The following is a 19,051-nucleotide window of genomic DNA, read 5'->3' as shown; positions in this document are numbered from 1 at the left end:
GAGAGAGTTGTTGCTATTCTTTTCTTCGATCTCCTGTTGAGTTTGTAGGTGTTCAGAATGGTTTGATCCCTATCCAGCTGAATTCCTGAGAGGAGACGAAATCCAGGTCTCCTACTCCTCCGCCATCTTGCTCCGCCCCCCTGTTACATTGTTTTATTAAAAAAAAATAATATCGGAAGTAAAACAATGCTGAACTGGAAGTCCAGAAATCTGGATTCCAGTACTGACTGTGCTGTGTGATATTAGGTAAGTCTCTGAATCTCTCTATGCCTTTGTTTCCTCTTTGGGAAATGGAAAGTCTTAGGATTTCCCAGCTTCAAAATTCTGATTGTCCTTTCTGCCAACAATAGCTACTCCTACTTCTTCCCTCTGTAGCGTCTACTCTTGACTCTGGGCCAAAGTGGAGAAATGTTTTAGAATGTCAGTAGGCCAATCTAAATAGGCAGGATTGTTTCTATTGCTAATAGTACTTATGATAGATTCTGTTATACTTGCAGTGACTGCTCCAGTTTCTGACAGTGGTGGTGTGACCTGTTCTCTCAATTCCATTTGCCCAAAGTTCCAGGAACTACCTCAGGAAGCTCTGAGTCCAGCTGGTGGTTGGCAGAAGGAATTAGCACATTCCATGGCATCAAGCGCCTGCTTTTCTGGTTTGGGTGGGGTGATGGGTTGGCCTTGGGTTAGCACCGACTTCTCTGCTTTCATTACATATGATTTTTGCTTCCCTGGAAACAACAGAGAATCTCAGGTAGCTTCCATTGCATATCAGATGGGGGGATCCTCAGAGCTAGAAGGTGAACCTCAGAAACTCTCTATGTTACAGGCTATATTTCACTTTAAATAGAATTGTTTTAAGTGCACATGTGGTCACTCCATGCTTCTTAAGATGAATTAGTTAAGCAGAGTGATACTCAGAGAATTGTCATCTGGTGAGCAAGTTCTTGTCATGCCATGAGGCAGTGATATGGGACCCAGTAGACTATCAGTTGCAAAATCTCCAATGATTAGAAATAATTTCTTTAGTTCATTTGCATTTATACTTGTGACATATACAAGTCCCAATTTCACGATGGAGTGAAGGCACACCTTTGTGCCAATATATTGACCATTTCCCTAAAGTCTTTCAGATGAATGTACAGGTGTTACTGTATCATGATGACTAGGATTATAAAGTATGTCAGTCTGCTTGCGTAAAATCAGGAAATAACCCAGTTTTTAAGCACAGGATTTTTTTTTTTAAAGATTTTATTTATTTATTTCAGAGAGAGAGACTGAGAGAGAGAGCACATGAGAGGGGGGAGGGTCGGGAGGGTCAGAGGGAGAAGCAGACTCCCTGCTGAGCAGGGAGCCCAATGCGGGACTCGATCCAGGGACTCCAGGATCATGACCTGAGCCGAAGGCAGTCGCTTAACCAACTGAGCCACCCAGGCGCCCAAGCACAGGATGTTTCTTAAGACAACGTGAGACATCTGTGATTAGAAGAATCATTTTTAGGATTAAATGAGCTAACACATGTAAAGCACTTAAAGCAGTTCCTGGCATATAATAAGTGCTCAATAAAAGTTAGCTTTGGCTGTTTTTTTTTTTAAATGTATATATGTATATATTTAGTTAGTTAATTTTATGTTCAAATACATTTGTGGCCCCTTTTCCCTCTAGGAGGGAAGAAGGTTGTTGAGGGTAGAGATTCTCTCCCATCCCCAATCATTGTATAAAAATTAGAACACGCAGATAAGGAAAAAGAAGACCTATTATACTCATAGTCTAACCCACATTTTTATGATGGCTATTCTTCAATATTTTGTATAAACAGAGGAAAGTATTTGTAAATGTCATCATCAACACATAGCATATATTGAGTATCTACACCTTTACCTTTTCTATAAGCTGTGCCAAAACATCTACTTAACTTCTTTCATTTGTACCATTCTTCAAATAAAGTAATTTGGTACCCCCCCCAAAAAAGAAACAGATAAAAAAGAAATGCATCACACAATCCTTGACTTCAAGGATCTTATATTCTCAGTGTGGAGATAGGACTTAAGAAGAAAGTAAAGGAGTGCCTGGGTGGCTCAGTCAGTTAAGCGTCTGCCTTTGGCTCAGGTCATGATCCTGGAGTCCTGGGATTGAGCCCCACATCCATCAGGCTCCCTGCTCGGCAGAGAGCCTGCTTCTCCCTCTCCCCCTCTTCCTTGCTCATGCTCTCTTTCTCTCTCAAAATAAATAAATAAAGTCTTTTAAAAAAAAGAAGTAAAAAAATCTATAATAGCAGAAAATTGTCTATAGGGATCATTGTCTTCTCAGCAACAGAACCAGCACAGAACAATCTACTATAGCAAATGGGCCCAGAGCCTCAGTGATGAGGAGAAGGGCCAATAGCAGAGAACAAACACTCCAAATTTCCTTTCTTGTAAAGGTAGAAGAGAAGGAATGTTTCCCCACATTGTGAGAGTTCTGCTCACTGGCACTGTGAGTATCCCCTCTGTCCTTTCTTCTTCAAAAGGGCAGCCACCTGGACCAGGTGGTGTGCTGGAACTTTCACTGGTCAAGTGTTGTTTTATGCCAAAGGATAATTGGTTCCTGGGGGAAACTTGGCTTAGTACAGTTACATGAAATGCTCCCAGCCCAGCCCTGGCTGCTTTTCAAATTCTAGCAGTTGGAGAACTTTGCTAGCCAAGTGGAAAGCACCTGCACCCCAATCTAAACCCAAGTGTAAACCTAGTAGATGAAGAGCTTTCTCGTCTCCCCAAATTTGAATCTTGACTAAAGAATTCTGAAAGTTGTCAAAGTTTCATTAAACTGAATCTATTGTCAATTTTATTTATTTCCCATGGCACCCTATGTGCTTAATCTGGCAAAAGCCTTCCCCCTCAAGTGCCATCACAAGCCCCTTCATCTCCTTGAAAAGAGCAAAGGAAGGAGGTTTGAATTTCCCAACTCATTCTCAGATCAGAAAAGGGCTCAACAGACCTCAAAACTTCATTCCCATGCTTATTTCTAGGAAAACTGAGTTGGATGATCCTAGAAACATTAGCTTTGTTAGGCTGGTGCTTTGCAATCCTCCAAAAGGCAATGCTCTTCATCCCCAACGTGTAACGGGAAAGGATTGAACAAGGGAGCAAGGTGGGGGAAGCCAGGCTGTATCTAGAATCTCCTAAGGCAGATCTCATACCATTATTGAGTTTGAAAGGTAGGAAGTCCCACCCTTATGAACAGGTTATGTTCCTAAAATCTGTTTTTTGTATTTTTTTTAATTGAAGTATAGTTGACACACAATGTTACATTAGTTTCAGGTGTACAACATAGTGATTCAACAAGTCAATATATTATGCTATGTTCATAAGTGTTGCTGCCATCTCTCACCATACAACCCTATTATAATATAAAATTGACTATATTCCCCATGATCCACCTTTTATTGCCATGACTTATTCATTCCATAACTGGAAGCTTGTATCTGTCACTCCCCTTCACCCATTTTGCCCATCCCCCTCCCCCTGGCAGCCATCAATTTGTTCTCTATTTATGGGTCTATTTCTGCTTTTTATTGATTTTTTAGATTCCACATATAAATGATAGCATATGGCATTTGTTGTTCTCTGACTTATTTCACTTAGAATAATACCCTCTAGGTCCATCCACCTTGTCACAAATGGTAAGAATTTAGTCTTTTTTATGGCTGAGTAATATTCCTACCTATCTATCTATCTACTCTCTATATATTTATATATCTCTCTAAATATATTATCTATCCAGATATCAACCTGGATATCTATATCATATCTATCTAATCTAATCTAATCTAATCTATTGATGGACCTAAGTCTTATTTATTTACAAAATGTGTTTGGAACTAAGAATATATTTCACGCCCTTCCCTGAAACAGTCCCCTCCTTTTGTTTTATTATTTTTTAAATTTGATATGTTTTGTTTGGGGGGGGTCCCTGATTTTATTAAAATTTTATGTTAATTAAGCTAATACATGTATATGATAAAAAGTCAAATGGGACTATAAGGCTTATAACCAAAATACCCACCTCCCATTAAGTCCTCATTCCTGAAAAACCACTTTATATTCTTTTAGCTGTTTCTTCTAGTATTGACCCCCAGGTTTCTAAGTAGCTATGTACTATAGCTATTTCTTGATGTTTTAAGGCTTAGGTATTTTCTATTACCTCCCTACGAGAGAAATCAGGTCCCTCTTTTCTTCATCTTCACATACACATACACACACACACACACACACTTTCTGTTCCCAATTTTCCCAAAAGAGATGTATCATAATTTTTTGTTAGAGAAAAATTCAGCATGTATTTTTTATGGCTATATAATTATTCATAGCCAAGTCACATAGTGTATTAAAAAGAAACTGACTTTCTTATGTAACCTTTTGCTTTTCCTAGAATTAATACTTGTTTCTTTTTTTTTATTTGCTTATTTTCTTTGACCCTCTTAACAATTCTTTTATCTTTACTGTCCCAATTACTCTCTGTCCTCAGGCAAGATTTAGACTTGCAAGACTCAGATTTGCAAAAGCAGTAACAATCTTCAACTTTTTCCCAACCTTTAGGCATCTCACTTTGTACTCAGTGAGATACAGTTTTTGAGAAAAATAATTGGCTAAACAAAGAAAGGCTAAGTTTTTAAAAGATACTTCCTACTGACAGAATGAGAAAAGACTTCTTATTGCCTTTCCTGCTTTCTGGCAAAATTCTTCTATTGATTGTTGTCCACAGAAAAGTAAATTTTCACTTTTAAAAATAAAACTATAACTACTAAGAGCACAAAGAAATGTAATCAAAGGAAATTCATGTTGAGTATAGAAGGCATACTGTGTCAGGAAAATACTGACTCTATAAAAGGCATTATTAAAATACTTGAAAGGATAAAAAATTCCTGAAGGCATGCCTCATACATCACAGCCCCAGCCCTCTCATTTCTGTAAGTCCTCTGTGTGTTGATGGTGTTTTACTGCTTGGGTTATGTAATAACAAGCTGCTATTACTAGATACTGGTTAAACAAGGAATGAGGCACTAGGGCGCTCCCTTACAGATTCTTGTATCTCTCCACCACTAAGTCAGAGGAAACAAAGTTGAAACCAGGAACCGGTCAAGGTTAAGGTTAAGGCAAATCTTCAATGGGGAATTCCCCATTTCATCTGTTGTCATGGTAATACAATTTTCCTATCTATTTTATTCATTATTCCCTATGATACTTGGATAAAACCAGTTGGTCTACCCAAACTCATTATACATTAAATATGTATGGCTTTTTACATGTCAATCATACCTCCATAAAGTGGTTTAAAAAAAAAACAGTCAATCTGACTCATTAAATAAGCTTAGGTTGACTTTAGAGAGGTTACAAGGAACTGTTTATTAATTTAAGAGACTGGTCATGGTGTAATAACAACATATACTAATGAAATCTACATACTTTTTGTGATTCGTTACCTCCTGATGTGTACTTTTCTTGGCTATAATGTTATAAAGTCTGATAATAAGATAAGGTGATCCCTTTTTATTAAAAAAATCTTATAATTTAGATGCATATTCTAGTTCTGTAATGCCACCATTATACAAAACAGTTTTAAAAATCCTTTTCTTTGAATTATCTTCAACACCTTGGTAGGGATCACAGATAAATTACAAGATGCCCAGTTAAATTTGAATTTAGTATAAGCATGGAACATACTTACATTAAAAAGTATGTGTTATTTATCTGAAATTCAAATTTAAATGGGCATCCTGTATTTTTATTAGCTAACTCTGGCAAGCCTACATCAAGGGCATTTCCATGTAAACAACTTACATGATGACAGTCTTCCATGAAAGGTGATTGTGATTTCAGACACAGTCTAAAGTCTTTCAAAGTAAGCGAAGCCAAGAAGGGTTAATGCCAGTTTTGGTTTAAAATAACATTAAAAAGTAAGCAGACAGGTTTTCTGATAGGCCTTGTAAACTGGCTGTCTGTTCACAGTGTTCCAAAATGGCTTTAATCAATAGCAGGCTTTGAAAAAGTAGTTAGCCTTCCAAAATAATCAAGAAAGCCAGGCTCTGAGCAGAAACTAACAAAACAGAGCCACAAATTTGTGTAAGGTATCAAATGTTAGTGTCAGATTGAAGATTTTCATTCAACTGCTGAATCTTTTATATATTTGGTTCTATATTTGACTTAGTTTTATTACTTGCATGTAACTCTATAAAGTCTTTTGCTATACTTTGGGAAGAAGTATATAAGAAGATTTCTCTAGAGAAATTCAAATGAGTTTATTCCCTGGTAAATTAACTTTCTCCATGAAAAAAATGTAATCATCTTTTTTCCTGAAAAACTCAGGGTTTACTGAAATAAGGAGATATTTGAACAGACCTCAACAGAATAGTGAAGGCTGTTGGCAAGCAAAACAAAACAAAATTACTGACCCCTTCCTCTATATAGCTTTTCCTGCTTCTTTTTTTTCTAACATATTTTTCATTATTGAAGCATAATTTACAATTTTATATTAATTTCAAGTGTGCAATATAATTATCAACAATTCTATACATATGATAATTTGCATTTCCAGAATGATTATTGATGTTGAGCATATGGTTTCACTCATATGTGGAATAGATGTTGAGCATCTTTTTATGTGTCTATTGGTCATCTTTACATCTTCTTTGGAAAAATGTCTATTCAGGTCTTCTGGCCATTTTTAATCAGATTATTTTGGTGGTGGTGGGGGCACTGACTTGTATAAGTTCTTTACATATTTTGGATATTAACCCCTTACTAGATATATCATTTGAAAATATCTTCTCCCACTCAGTAGGTTGCCTTTTTGTTTTGTTGATGGTTTCCTTCACTGCACAAAAGCTTTTTTATTTTGGTTTAGTCCCAATAGTTTATTTTTGCTTTTGTTTCCCTTGCCTGAAGGGAGACATATCTATAAATATGTTTCCATGGCCAATGTCAAAAAAATACTGCCTATGTTTTCTTCTAGGAATTTTATGGTTTCAGGTCTCATATTTAGGTCCTTAATCCATTTTGATTTTATTTTTGTGTATGGCATAAGAAAATGGTCCAGTTTAATTCCTTTGCATGTAGTTGTCCAGTTTTACCAGCACAATTTGTGGAAGAGACCATCTTTTCCCCATAATTGCAATCATTTTTGATACTTTCCTGTCACTCCTGGTGGGTAGTAAACCTCCAATTCTGTGTCATACTCACTCTTATTTGCCAAACTTCTTGTCAGTGTGTCTTCCCATGGTAGCTACTCCATAAAGAGTTGATGCATTGCAGGCATTTTATCATCTTATTGTTATTGTTATTATTGCTGCTATTATTTTCATAACAACACTGTGATATTGACATGGCGGGAATTATTCCCCAACATTTGCAGAAGAGGTTACTGTGGCTCAGAGAGAGTGAATGATTCACTACCAAAAAGCATCTGACAAAAGCTCATTGTAGTAAATGGGTGCTTTTTTCTTGAGGCCAAGCTGTCATAAAGTTAAGTAAACAACACTTTGAGTTTTCTTTCCAATTTGAGAACTAAAAAAGATAACCTTCCAAAAAATAAGGTGAAAATAATATTTTACTGAAATGTAACATCCCAAAACACATTTGTTGGCTAAATTAGGCTCTACCCTCAAACAAAAAATTCAAGGGCCTTTCAAAAGTAACTGAAATATCAACCTAAACTGATGTCTATTATTAATGAGAAGTCACCTAAATTTGTGGTTCCTAAAATATCACTGAGATATGATAAAACATTGCTGCAATTAAGTGTGAAAAGTTTCTTAAATAGAACATAAAACCCACTAAGCACAAAAGGAAAAAATTGATAATTTAGATTGTGTTAAAATTGAGAATTTTGTTCAACAAAAGACCTGGTTAAGAATGAAAAAGCAACCATAAAGTTGGGGAAGATATTTACAATAATTATATTTGATAAATGACTTATATCCAGAATATATAAAGAACTACAAATTATTAAAGAAAAAGACAATGGGACAATAGCCATAAAACTTACTTAAAAAAAGAAGATATCCAAATAGCTAATAAGCATATTAAAAAGTGTTCATCTTCATTAGTCATCAGGGAATTGGAAATTAAAACCATAATGTGATATTACATCTAACCCACCAGAATGGCTAAAATGAAAAAGATGAAAAATACTAAGACTTGGCAAAGATTTGCAGCAACCAGAATCCACATACACCAATATTGGGCATGTAAATCGATACAACCTCTCAGAAAACTGTTTGGCACTAATGTTAATGTATGCAATTCTACTATTTATATACCTAACAAAAATTCATACATGTGTTCACCAAAAGACATGCACTAGCATGTTTGTAGCAGTACTCTAAATAGTAGCCCCAAAATGGAAATTTCCCAAGTGCCCATCAATAGTAAAATGGATAAATAAATTGTAATATAGTCACACAATGGAATTCTATACAGAAATAGGAATAATTTAGAACTATAATAGCAATATGGATGAATCTTAGAAAAAATGTTGGGCAAAGAAGCCAAACACAAAAGAGAGCATATACTATTGTTCCTTTTGTATAAAATATTAAAATAGGCAAAACTAATCAATGTTGTTAGAAGTGGACAGTGGTTCTTTTTTTTAAGATTTATTTATTTATTTGAGAGACAGAGAGGGTACACATGAGCAGGTGGGTTGGGGGGATAGAGAGGGAGGGAGACAAAGAGGGAAAGAATCCCAAGCAGACTCCAAGTGGAGTGAAGCCTGACATGGGGCTCCATGTGGGGAGCTCCACGTGGGGCTCTATCACATGACCCATGAGATCATGACCTGAGCCAAAACCAGAAGTCGGTCGCTCAACCAACTGGGCCACCCAGGCAGTGGTTATTCTTGACAGGGGAAGGGGAATGTGAATAATGACTGAAAAAGAGCATGCAGCAGGGCTTTTGTGGTGATGGTAATATTTCTAGATGGGGTGTTGGTTATAAGGGTACACTCAGTTTATGAAAATTCACCCATCTGTACTCTTATGATATGTGCATGTTATAATGCATGTTATAGTTTAGTAAAAAGTTTTTTTAAAAAATCACCGAAACTATAGAACTCTAATATTCCATATTTACCAGAATTTCTCTTAGAAATGTTTGCATGTATTTGGAAGCAATATTTTCATAACATGCTGGGATGAAGGTAGTATGGTAAAAATATCTGCTCTTTTGCCTGCCCTATATACCTTCTTGCTCTTCTAGAAATGAAATTTCAATTCCTTTGGATAACTATCTATTATTATATGATGAGGCCTTCAGATGCAATGTCCCTTCCCCACACTTCTCCACTACAGGCATACACATGCAACTCAAGCCACCTACTTAGAGTACCCTATCCATCTAGTCACAGTGATTGGTCCAATATTGGCATATATCCCCAAAAGAGTCAATTATAGTCCTCTTTAGTAGATTTGAGGTTGAGTGTCCTTAGTATACCCTTTGACACTCAGGTATATAAGCCAACAAGTCTCATTTTTACATGGTTTCTGTTGCTGGCAGCCCAAAGAGTTCTGACCAGTACAAGAGGTAATGTCTCTGAAGGATATGTTCAGTTCACAAAGTTGATTGTCAAATTATCCTGTAAGAAGGGTGATTCTAGTTAACACTGGAAGTTTTGGCTAGGTATAGGCAAACTTCCCTGCTCAGTACTTCATTAATCTATTGCTGTGTAACAAATTACCACAAATGTAGTGGCTTAAAATAGCACATGTCTATTATCTCTCTGTTTCTGTGAGTCAGGAATCCAGGCATGACTCTGCTTCATGATTTCACACAAGGCTGCAGTCAAGTGTCAGCCAGGGTTGGGATCTCCTCTGAAAGCTTGACTAGAGAATTGAATACAAATTTAAATAATATCAGTTTGAAGGGGCACCAATATATTAGCTTGCCTGAACCCTCTGTTTGCCCTGGTATGTATTCACAGGTGGCATAAGTATTCATTAAGAATGAATTGATGTAAAAGAAGCATTTGACAAAATACAGCATCTTTTCATGATTAAAACTCTCCACAGCGTAGGGATAGAGGGAACATAACTCAGTATCATAAAAGTTATCCACTAAAAGCCCACAGCGAATATCGTTCTCAATGAAGAAAAACTGCAAACCTTTTCCCTAAGGTCAGGAACACAACAGATATGCCCACTCTCACCACTATTGTTCAACACAGTACTAGAAGTCCTAGCCTCAGCAATCAGACAACAAAAAGAAATCAAAGGCATTCAAATTGGCAAAGAAGTAGTCAAACTCTCACTCTTCGCAGATGACATGATACTCTACGTGGAAAACCTGAAAGACTCACCCCAAAATTGCTAGAACTCATATAGGAATTCAACAATGTGGCAGGATACAAAATCAACGCACAGAAATCAGTTGCATTTCTATACACTAACAATGAGACTGAAGAAAGAGAAATTAAGGAATCAATCCCATTTACAATTGCACCAAAAACCGTAAGATACCTAGGAATAAACCTAACCAAAGAGGTAAAGGATCTATACTCTAAAAACTATAGAACACTTATGAAAGAAATTGAGGAAGACAAAAAGAGATAGAAAAACATCCCATGCTCATGGATTGGAGGAATAAATATTGTTAAAATGTCTATGCTACTCAGAGCAATCTACACATTCAGTGCAATCCCTATCAAAATACCATCAACTTTTGTCACAGAGCTAGAACAAATAATCCTAAAATTTGTATGGAACCAGAAAAGACCCCGAATAGCCAGAGGAATGTTGAAAAAGAAAAGCAAAGCTGGGGGCATCACAATTCCGGACTTACAGCTCTATTACAAAGCTGTCATCATCAAGACAGTATGGTACTGGCACAAAAACAGACACATAGATCAATGAAACAGAATAGAGAGCCCAGAAACGGATCCTCAACTCCATGGTCAACTAAGTTTTGACAAAGCAGGAAAGAATATCCAATGGAAAAAAGACAGTCTCTTCAACAAATGGTGTTGGGAAAATTGAACAGCCACATGCAGAAGAATGAAAATAGACCATTTTCTTACAACATACAGAAAGATAAACTCAAAATGGATGAAAGACCTAAATGAGAGACAAGAATACATCAAAATCCTAGAGGAGCACACAAGCAGCAACCTCTTTGACCTTGGCCACAGCAACTTCTTGCTAGACAGGTCTCCAAAGGCAAGGGAAACAAGCAAAAATGAACTACTGGGACTTCATCAAGATAAAAAGCTTCTGCACAGCAAAGGAAACAGTCAACAAAACTAAAAGACAACTGACAGAATGGGAGAAGGTATTTGGAATGACATATCAGTTATAGGGCTAGTGTCCAAAATCTATCAAGAACTTATCAAACTCAACAACCAAGAAACAAATAATCCAGTCAAGAAATGGGCAGAAGACATGAACAGGCATTTCTCCAAAGAAGACATACAAATGGCCAACAGACACATGAGAAAATGCTCCACATCACTCAGCATCAGGGAAATACAAATAAAAACCACCATGAGATACCACCTCACACCAGTCAGAATGGCTAAAATTAACAACAGAGGAAACAACAAATCTTGATGAGGATGTGGAGAAAGGGGAACCCTCTTACACTGTTAGTGGGAATGCAAGCTGGTATAGTCACTCTGGAAAACAGTACGGAGATTCCTCAAGAAGTTAAAAATAGAGCTACCCTATGACTCAGCAACTGCACTACTAGGTATTTACCCCAAAGATACAGAGGTAGTGAAACGAAGGGGCACCTGCACCCCAAATTTCATAGCAGCAATGTCCACAATAGCCAAACTGTGGAAGGAGCTGAGATATCCATTGACAGATGAATGGATAAAGAAGATGTGGTATGTATATATATAGACAATGGAATATTACTCAGCCATCAGAAAGGATGAATACCTATCAATTACATCAACGTGGATGGAGGGTATTATGCTAAGTGAAATAGGTCAATCAGAGAAAGACCATTATCATATTGTTTCACTCAGGTGAAATATAAGAAACAATGCAGAGTATCATAAGGGAAGAAAGAGAACACTGAATGGGAAGATATCAGAGAGGGAGACAAACCATGAGAAACTCTTGACTCTGGGAAACAAACTGAGGGTTGCTGAAAGGGAGGTTGGTGGGGGGATGGGGTAACTGGTGATGGGCATTAAGGAGGGCACGTGATGTGATGAGCACTAGATGTTATATGCAAGTGATGAATTATTGCACACTCTATCTGAAACTAATGATATACTATATTTTGGCTAATTGAATTTAAATTAAAAAAGAAAGAATGGCCTAGGGGGTCTAGAAGGTCAAGGAGCTTGGAAATGATGCATAGAAAATTAAAACAAATCTCTAAACCAAAGTGGAAAACTTGGTTTTGATACCTTGTAATTATACATCTGTAATGATACCTCTGTACTTCTGAAACCTTGAGAAATCAAAGACGTATAATAAACCGTAGAGCAAAATTTTGCTCTAAGATACTGACAGTCAAGTACTCCCTGAACTTTATTTTTTTCCATTAAGCACTTTAAATTGACTTTACACTTGTCATCTATTTGGATTCCCCTGTAAGTTCTTAAGACATACATCAGAGAAGGCAAGATAAATTGGTTAAAATCACAGATACACCACAAACTTAAAACTTGGAAAGAAAGTTATATACAATGTGTGTGTGATTTCTTATATTTTATACAGTACATTATATACCATATGATAAACAGAACACATAATGTTTCCCTTTAGCTTATAAATTCTACCTTTACCTCCATTTTTTCTCCAGTTCAAATGTTACCCTTTTGAGGTTATGTGAAGGAACAGAGAAAGAAGACTTCTGTATCTACAGTTGAGTGGTTTACAGCAAAGGAATTAATGTCAGTCAAACACAGGGATAAGAAAATAAAACCCTATTGGTTTATGACCAAAATAGCATGTCTAGTCAGGTTAATGCTGACACACATTTCCAAATTCACAGGCAATTCCCAGTTTATAAATAGGCAATGTTCCAAAAACTCATTTGTAAGCATTCATTAAATGACAACTACTATTATTATCAGAGGCACACATGACCTATGATAAATATGGAACAACTCTGAAGATTAGTAGCAGTTTTCTCTGTCATAGAGAAAGTATGTGTATGTGCTGGAAGGTCTGAATCAACAGCATGAAGACCCTGGCACTAGGTTCTAGGCACTGGACTCTTTAATAGTGTGACTTACCTGAACTCGCAGTACCAGTATCTCTGTGGAAGTCTGTGTTTTGAATCCTATCTCTCATCCATCTATTGAAAACCTATTAAGACCAGAAGCTGAAGAAATAGTCATAGCAGGGAGAGAGGAAGAAGAGCAAAGCACTGCAAAAATCCAGGGACCCCATTCGCATCATAGCCCAAGTGAATGCTACCCTTGAGGAAGATGCTGAGTTCTCACACAGTTAGAAATACATGAAAACTGAGTCAAGTCACTCTTTGCAGACCTGTCATGAGCATCTGCTGTCATGCCTGCCCAGCATCACTTTCTCACTGTTTGGGCAACAGCTCAGTTTCCATGGGTATCTACTCTCCCATGCTCTCAATTGATGCAGTGCAGGTAAGCTGACCACAACACCCCAGGCGTGCACAAATGAGTGACTCAGGCCTAACAGATAAGAGTGATTGTTTTGTGATTAAAAACAGTGATTGGTTGATGGACAGGTATGTGGGTAATGACGCAATTTGGATCAATGAAGAGTCAGCCCTGGGACTTTTGCCAGAACAATTACAAAAGAGACATTTACTTTTGGGCTTGTAAAATTGTGGGATATAGAGCTAGTCTGGGAATTAAGCTCTCCTGGGACAGGGCTATAGCAACATTTGAATAGCAAATGTGTTGTACCAAAACTATTGCTAGTAATCAATGAATGTCCTAGGTACTGCAACTTTCTCCTCACTTGGAGTAGTTTCCAGTGTCTTTTGGATTTCCAAAAGGGTGAGGATGGCCTTCATCTCACCTGTTGTTGAGTTTGATCTTACTGTCCCTATATCTACCCTTTACTACCCAAAGTCCTCTTTAATATTTTCTCCAGATGGCCAATTATAGTCATACTTTAGAATTCCTGACAACCTGTCTTGGTATGCCAGTGTTCAAAGAATGCATATATAGACCAAACTTAATGTAGCAAAATACCATTACGTAAGAAAGAAATTTCCAACAAAACTCCCTAAAATGGAATGGGATACCTCACAAAGTTCCATGTCACTGGAGGTATTCTGTATCACTAAGACTCAGCAAGGTGAACAAATCCAAAGCAAAGCAAGGCAAAGCCAAACAATAACCTAACTGAAAAGGCCATGCTCCTTCCACCATGCCAAGCTACATTATTTTTCCAGTCTCTCTACTATAGATAGATTTGCAATGTGTTTTGGCTTTCCTATGTCTCTCACTGCCCTACAATGATCAGGGGTGTGCATTTTCAAGATGGGTACCTAGTATGTGACCACAGAACAATGTGGAATAAACTACACACAGGTAGACTGATCTAAGGTCATGCCTAGTTCAAAACATAGTATCATAGAATCTCAGTTTCTTCATTGGTAAAACCAGTATAATACAGAATCTGATTCCATTTTTTGAAGTTTGACTACTGAGAGATTTTAAGCCTCACCCTTCTTCCCTACATCTGGGAAGACTGGTAAGAATGCCAAGATGCTCCCTCTTTTGATGTTGATGGGAAGTTCAAAATTCCCTAAACCCTCACCCTAGCCCAATCCCCCAACTATCAAAACAAAACAAAACAAAATGAAACAAAACACCCGAGCCAGTCCCATTTCCATGCTCTCTCTCAAGCCATCTCCTTGGGAGCCACCCTGCTTTCCCCAGAAAGCGTCGTTATGTAATAAACTTTTTCATACCCTCTTGGTATATATGTGCCATTATCAGTCTTGACATGCAAACCCAATTTGGGGTTGGGGTCCCTCTTGTTTCTGAGGAGTGGTCATAACATTGGGAATAATACTAAGTACCTTCAAGGATTATTGTGAGAATAAGAATGCAATAAAGTACAGTGCTTTACAATCACATAGTAGGTGCTCACGTTGTGAAAAAGTTGAAATGAGTTATTATAAAGCAATTTATAACAGTGTCTAGGACATATAAGTGCTTTCTAAGTGTTTGATAAATAAAGAGCTTTTATTATTTCTGCTAGTGTGTAATCAATGCTTTAATTTTTGCACATAAAAGGAAATCCATAATTGGTATCTAAAATTGCATCTAGAAAGTATTTACTTAGAATATGATACACTCCTAATGCACTTATAAGCCCATTTAAGAAAAACAAAATTTCTGATTTCTAGATGTCATTTTTATGAGCTCAGGTAAGGATAGATAACATACTGATAAGAATGCGCATTTATGTTCTTTCATAATAATAAACTGAAGAATATGTAGGGTGGCTGGCATTGCCAGCACCGGAAGAGTTTTAGTTCATTCAGGAATGGAGACCTCCCACTGGGATTCTGATGATGGTAAAACAATGGAGTTGGAATAAGATTCAACTCAACCCACCTGGGGAAAAATTCATGACAGAGATTCACAAACACACACACACACACACACACACACACACACACACACCCCTAACAGACTGACCACTCTATGAACTTAAGAGGAGAAGGGATCTAATAGTAATTTTTTTAAAGCCCCCAAGATTTCCAGAGGTAATAGAACTGAGGGCAGCCTCAGAAGAAGCCATGATAGAGACCAACCATGGCAATTTGGGCATGTTTCCAATTTGTATTCTCTCTCAAGCAAGTTAAATGTACATTTAATACACTCCACTATTAGCATATGGTTGCTGTTAATCTGTAGTCCTTCATCAAGTAAATTTCTGCAGCCTCTGACTTGAAGTATCTATGAGCTGCATGGAGAAATGAGATCTGTAATGCATCAAGGAGAACTAGGACCTATTTGGAGAATGCACTGACAGCTATAGATAATAGCCTGGCAGACCTCCAGGAAGAACCTTAAGTCCAGAAACATCATCAGGTCTGACAGCCAATGTTTGGGACAGGTCAATCTAACCATTATGGCCCTCCTCCCAAGTGATGGTAGATGCTTCTATGAAAGAAGACACCCTCCAGAAACAATAATTGATGCTAGAACTATGATAGGCCATTGGTCCCTTATCCCCATTGACCCTTAAAAAGGTTCTTTCTTTCCTTATAAGAGGTAAAGGGAAGACAAGACATTGCGGTCAGCGTGCTTTTAACTGGAAAATCTCTATCAGGCACATTAAATTGAAATGCTAAGTAAATGTTAATTCTCTTACCCCACTTTTCCCCTTCCACATGCTCATCCTTAATGCAAAGTGAAAAAGCCCCATGAATTCCTTTTAAATAAAATGAAAAAGAATGCGCTGTAGGAGCCCCTCAGCCCTGCTAATAATGCAAGTGACTTAACAACGTGTACAAAAGATTTAACTAGAATAGAGTCCGAATTTTCAAAGTAAATAATTTGTAGCCTCATTATCTCAGCTTTAGACTAGCTGGAGGAAAATTTTTGGAAAGCAGGACAGAGGCCACCCTAGGAGAGGCCAACAGGGCAAATTCCAGGAACTGTGTGTCCCCACACCAAGCCCCATCTTGATGTCACCACACCCTGCCAATGCTGGCAGTGTGGACTACTGTACAGATGCATTCAGGAAGAGCTGGCATGGGGGACCTCAATACACACCCCGTATTATTCATTCTTGCAAAGTGACGGCGTTCTAAGTTACAGAGCATGGTCATACTCCCAGGATTCCTGCTTTATTTTATTTTTTTAAGATTTTATTTATTTGACAGAGAGAGAGTTAGCGAGAGCAGGAACACAAGCAGGGGAGTGGGAGAGGGAGAAGCAGGCTTCCTGTTGAGCAGGGAGCCCGATGTGGGACTCGATCCCAGGACCCTGGGATCATGACCTGAGCCAAAGGCAGACGCTTAACGACTGAGCCACCCAGGCGCCCCGAGGATTCCTGCTTTAGATAAAAGAACCTCTACAACCCCAGCCACAGAGTTTTTTTAGATTTGTATGTTTGGGTTGTGCTTTTTTTTTTTTTTAAAGGAAATGGAAAATGGGTATTGTGTTTTGTTGTTGCTCAAAGGCTAGCATAGTACCTGATATATCTAGGCATCCAGGATATTACATGTTGTTTACTCAAACATGAACTAAACATGTCACTTAGAAAACTGCCAGTCCTATTAGGACTCTAAAAGGATGATAATAGCTAACACTTACATAGTTTCTATTATATGCCAGACCCTGTTCTAAGTGCTTGAAGTTACTACATTTTTTCTTTTTTTACTTTTTTCTTACCCTTGCAATAGCCCTATGAGGTAGGTATAATAATTAATAGGAACAACTATTATTATACTCACTCTACAGATGGGAATATAGAGACTCATAACAATTAACTAACTGCCCCAGATTGCCAACTTATAGTTGGAGCAGCTGACTGAATTTAGCCCAGACAGTCTGGTTCTGGAGTCAGTGTCCATAACCACAAAGCAATACTGCCTCACAAGAATAGTAGAAGCAATGTTTCCACTTATACTGGACCCTTCTTACAAAGAGATGCCTGAACCTATGTATAGCCATGTGTGTTTTAATAAATATACATCTACATCCTGTGGAAGAAGCACAATCTGAAATCCTGAACTCTCTTCTATCTAGTGAGGATCCAGAACTTAAATATATACAGCCCCTTTCAATTGGATTAGGAAGAAAAACCTCACAATTCAAACAAAGCAACAGTTTGCAAAAACACACCTTTATATAACAACCCAGACATAAAAATTAATGAGCCAGGTTTGGTTTGAGATCCTACTATGAAAAAAAATCATATTTAAGTTATGGAAGACCCAAGACTGCTTTCCTGAGTACAGTCATTAACTCAAACAGGTCAGGTCTGATGCTGGAACACATAGAAAGAAGTCCAGGCCATTATTATTTCTGGAAGTTCCCAACTCTATAAAATAAAGAAATGCAAACACATGGCTACTTGATATGCAGGTCTTCTTAAATATTTACAAGTTAATAATTTAACAAGTTAATTTTTATTATTTTTTTATTTTAGCTTTTTTTTTTTTTTTTTTTTTAGAGGGAGAGGGGGAAAGAGAGAAAGCATGAGCAGTGGGGAGGGGCAGAGGGGGAGAGAGAGAGAGAATCCCAAGCAGGCTCCACTCCCAGCACAGAGCCCAATGTGGGGATCTCACAACCCTGAGATCATGACCTGAGCCAAAATCAAGAGTTGGATGCTTAATACAGAAGAATGAAACTCGACCATTCGCTTACACCATACACAAAGATAAACTTTAAATGGATGAAAGACCTCGATGTGAGGCAGGAATCCATCAAAGTCCCAAAGAAAACATAGGTAGTAACCTCTTTGACATCGGCCACAGCAACTTCTTTCAAGACACATCTCCAAAGGCAAGGGAAACAAAAGCGAAAATGAACTTTTGGGACTTCATCAAGATAAAAAGCTTCTGCACAGCAAAGGAAACAGTCAACAAAACAAAGAGGCAACCCACGGAATGCAAGAAGATATTTGCAAATGACACTACAGATAAAGGGCTGATATCCAAGATCTATAAAGAACTTCTCAAATTCAACGCCCAAAAAACAGATAATCCAGTCAAAAAATGGGCAGAAGACATGAACAGACACTTCTCCAAAGAAGACATACAAATGCTAACAGACACATGAGAAAATGTTCATCATTAGCCATCAGGGAAATTCAAATCAAAACCACAATGAGATACCACATTACACCAGTTAGAATGGCAAAAATTGACAAGGCAAGAAACAACAAATGTTGGAGAGGTTGTGGAGAAAGGGGAACCCTCTTACACTGTTGGTGGGAATGCAAGTTGGTACAGCCACTTTGGAAAACTGTGGAGGTTCCTCAAAAAGTTAAAAATAGAGCTAACCTATGACCCAGCAATTGCACTACTGGGTATTTACCCCAAAGATAGAGATGCAGTGAAATGAAGGGCCATATGCACCCCAATGTTCATAGCAGCAATGTCCACAATAGCCA

The sequence above is a fragment of the Leptonychotes weddellii genome, chromosome 5 (assembly GCF_054177405.1).
Source record: "Leptonychotes weddellii isolate Sample4059 chromosome 5, ASM5417740v2, whole genome shotgun sequence".
NCBI lineage: Eukaryota > Metazoa > Chordata > Mammalia > Carnivora > Phocidae > Leptonychotes > Leptonychotes weddellii.
The sequence above is the reverse complement of the archived record's forward strand: the minus strand, read 5'-3'. Positions refer to the sequence as shown.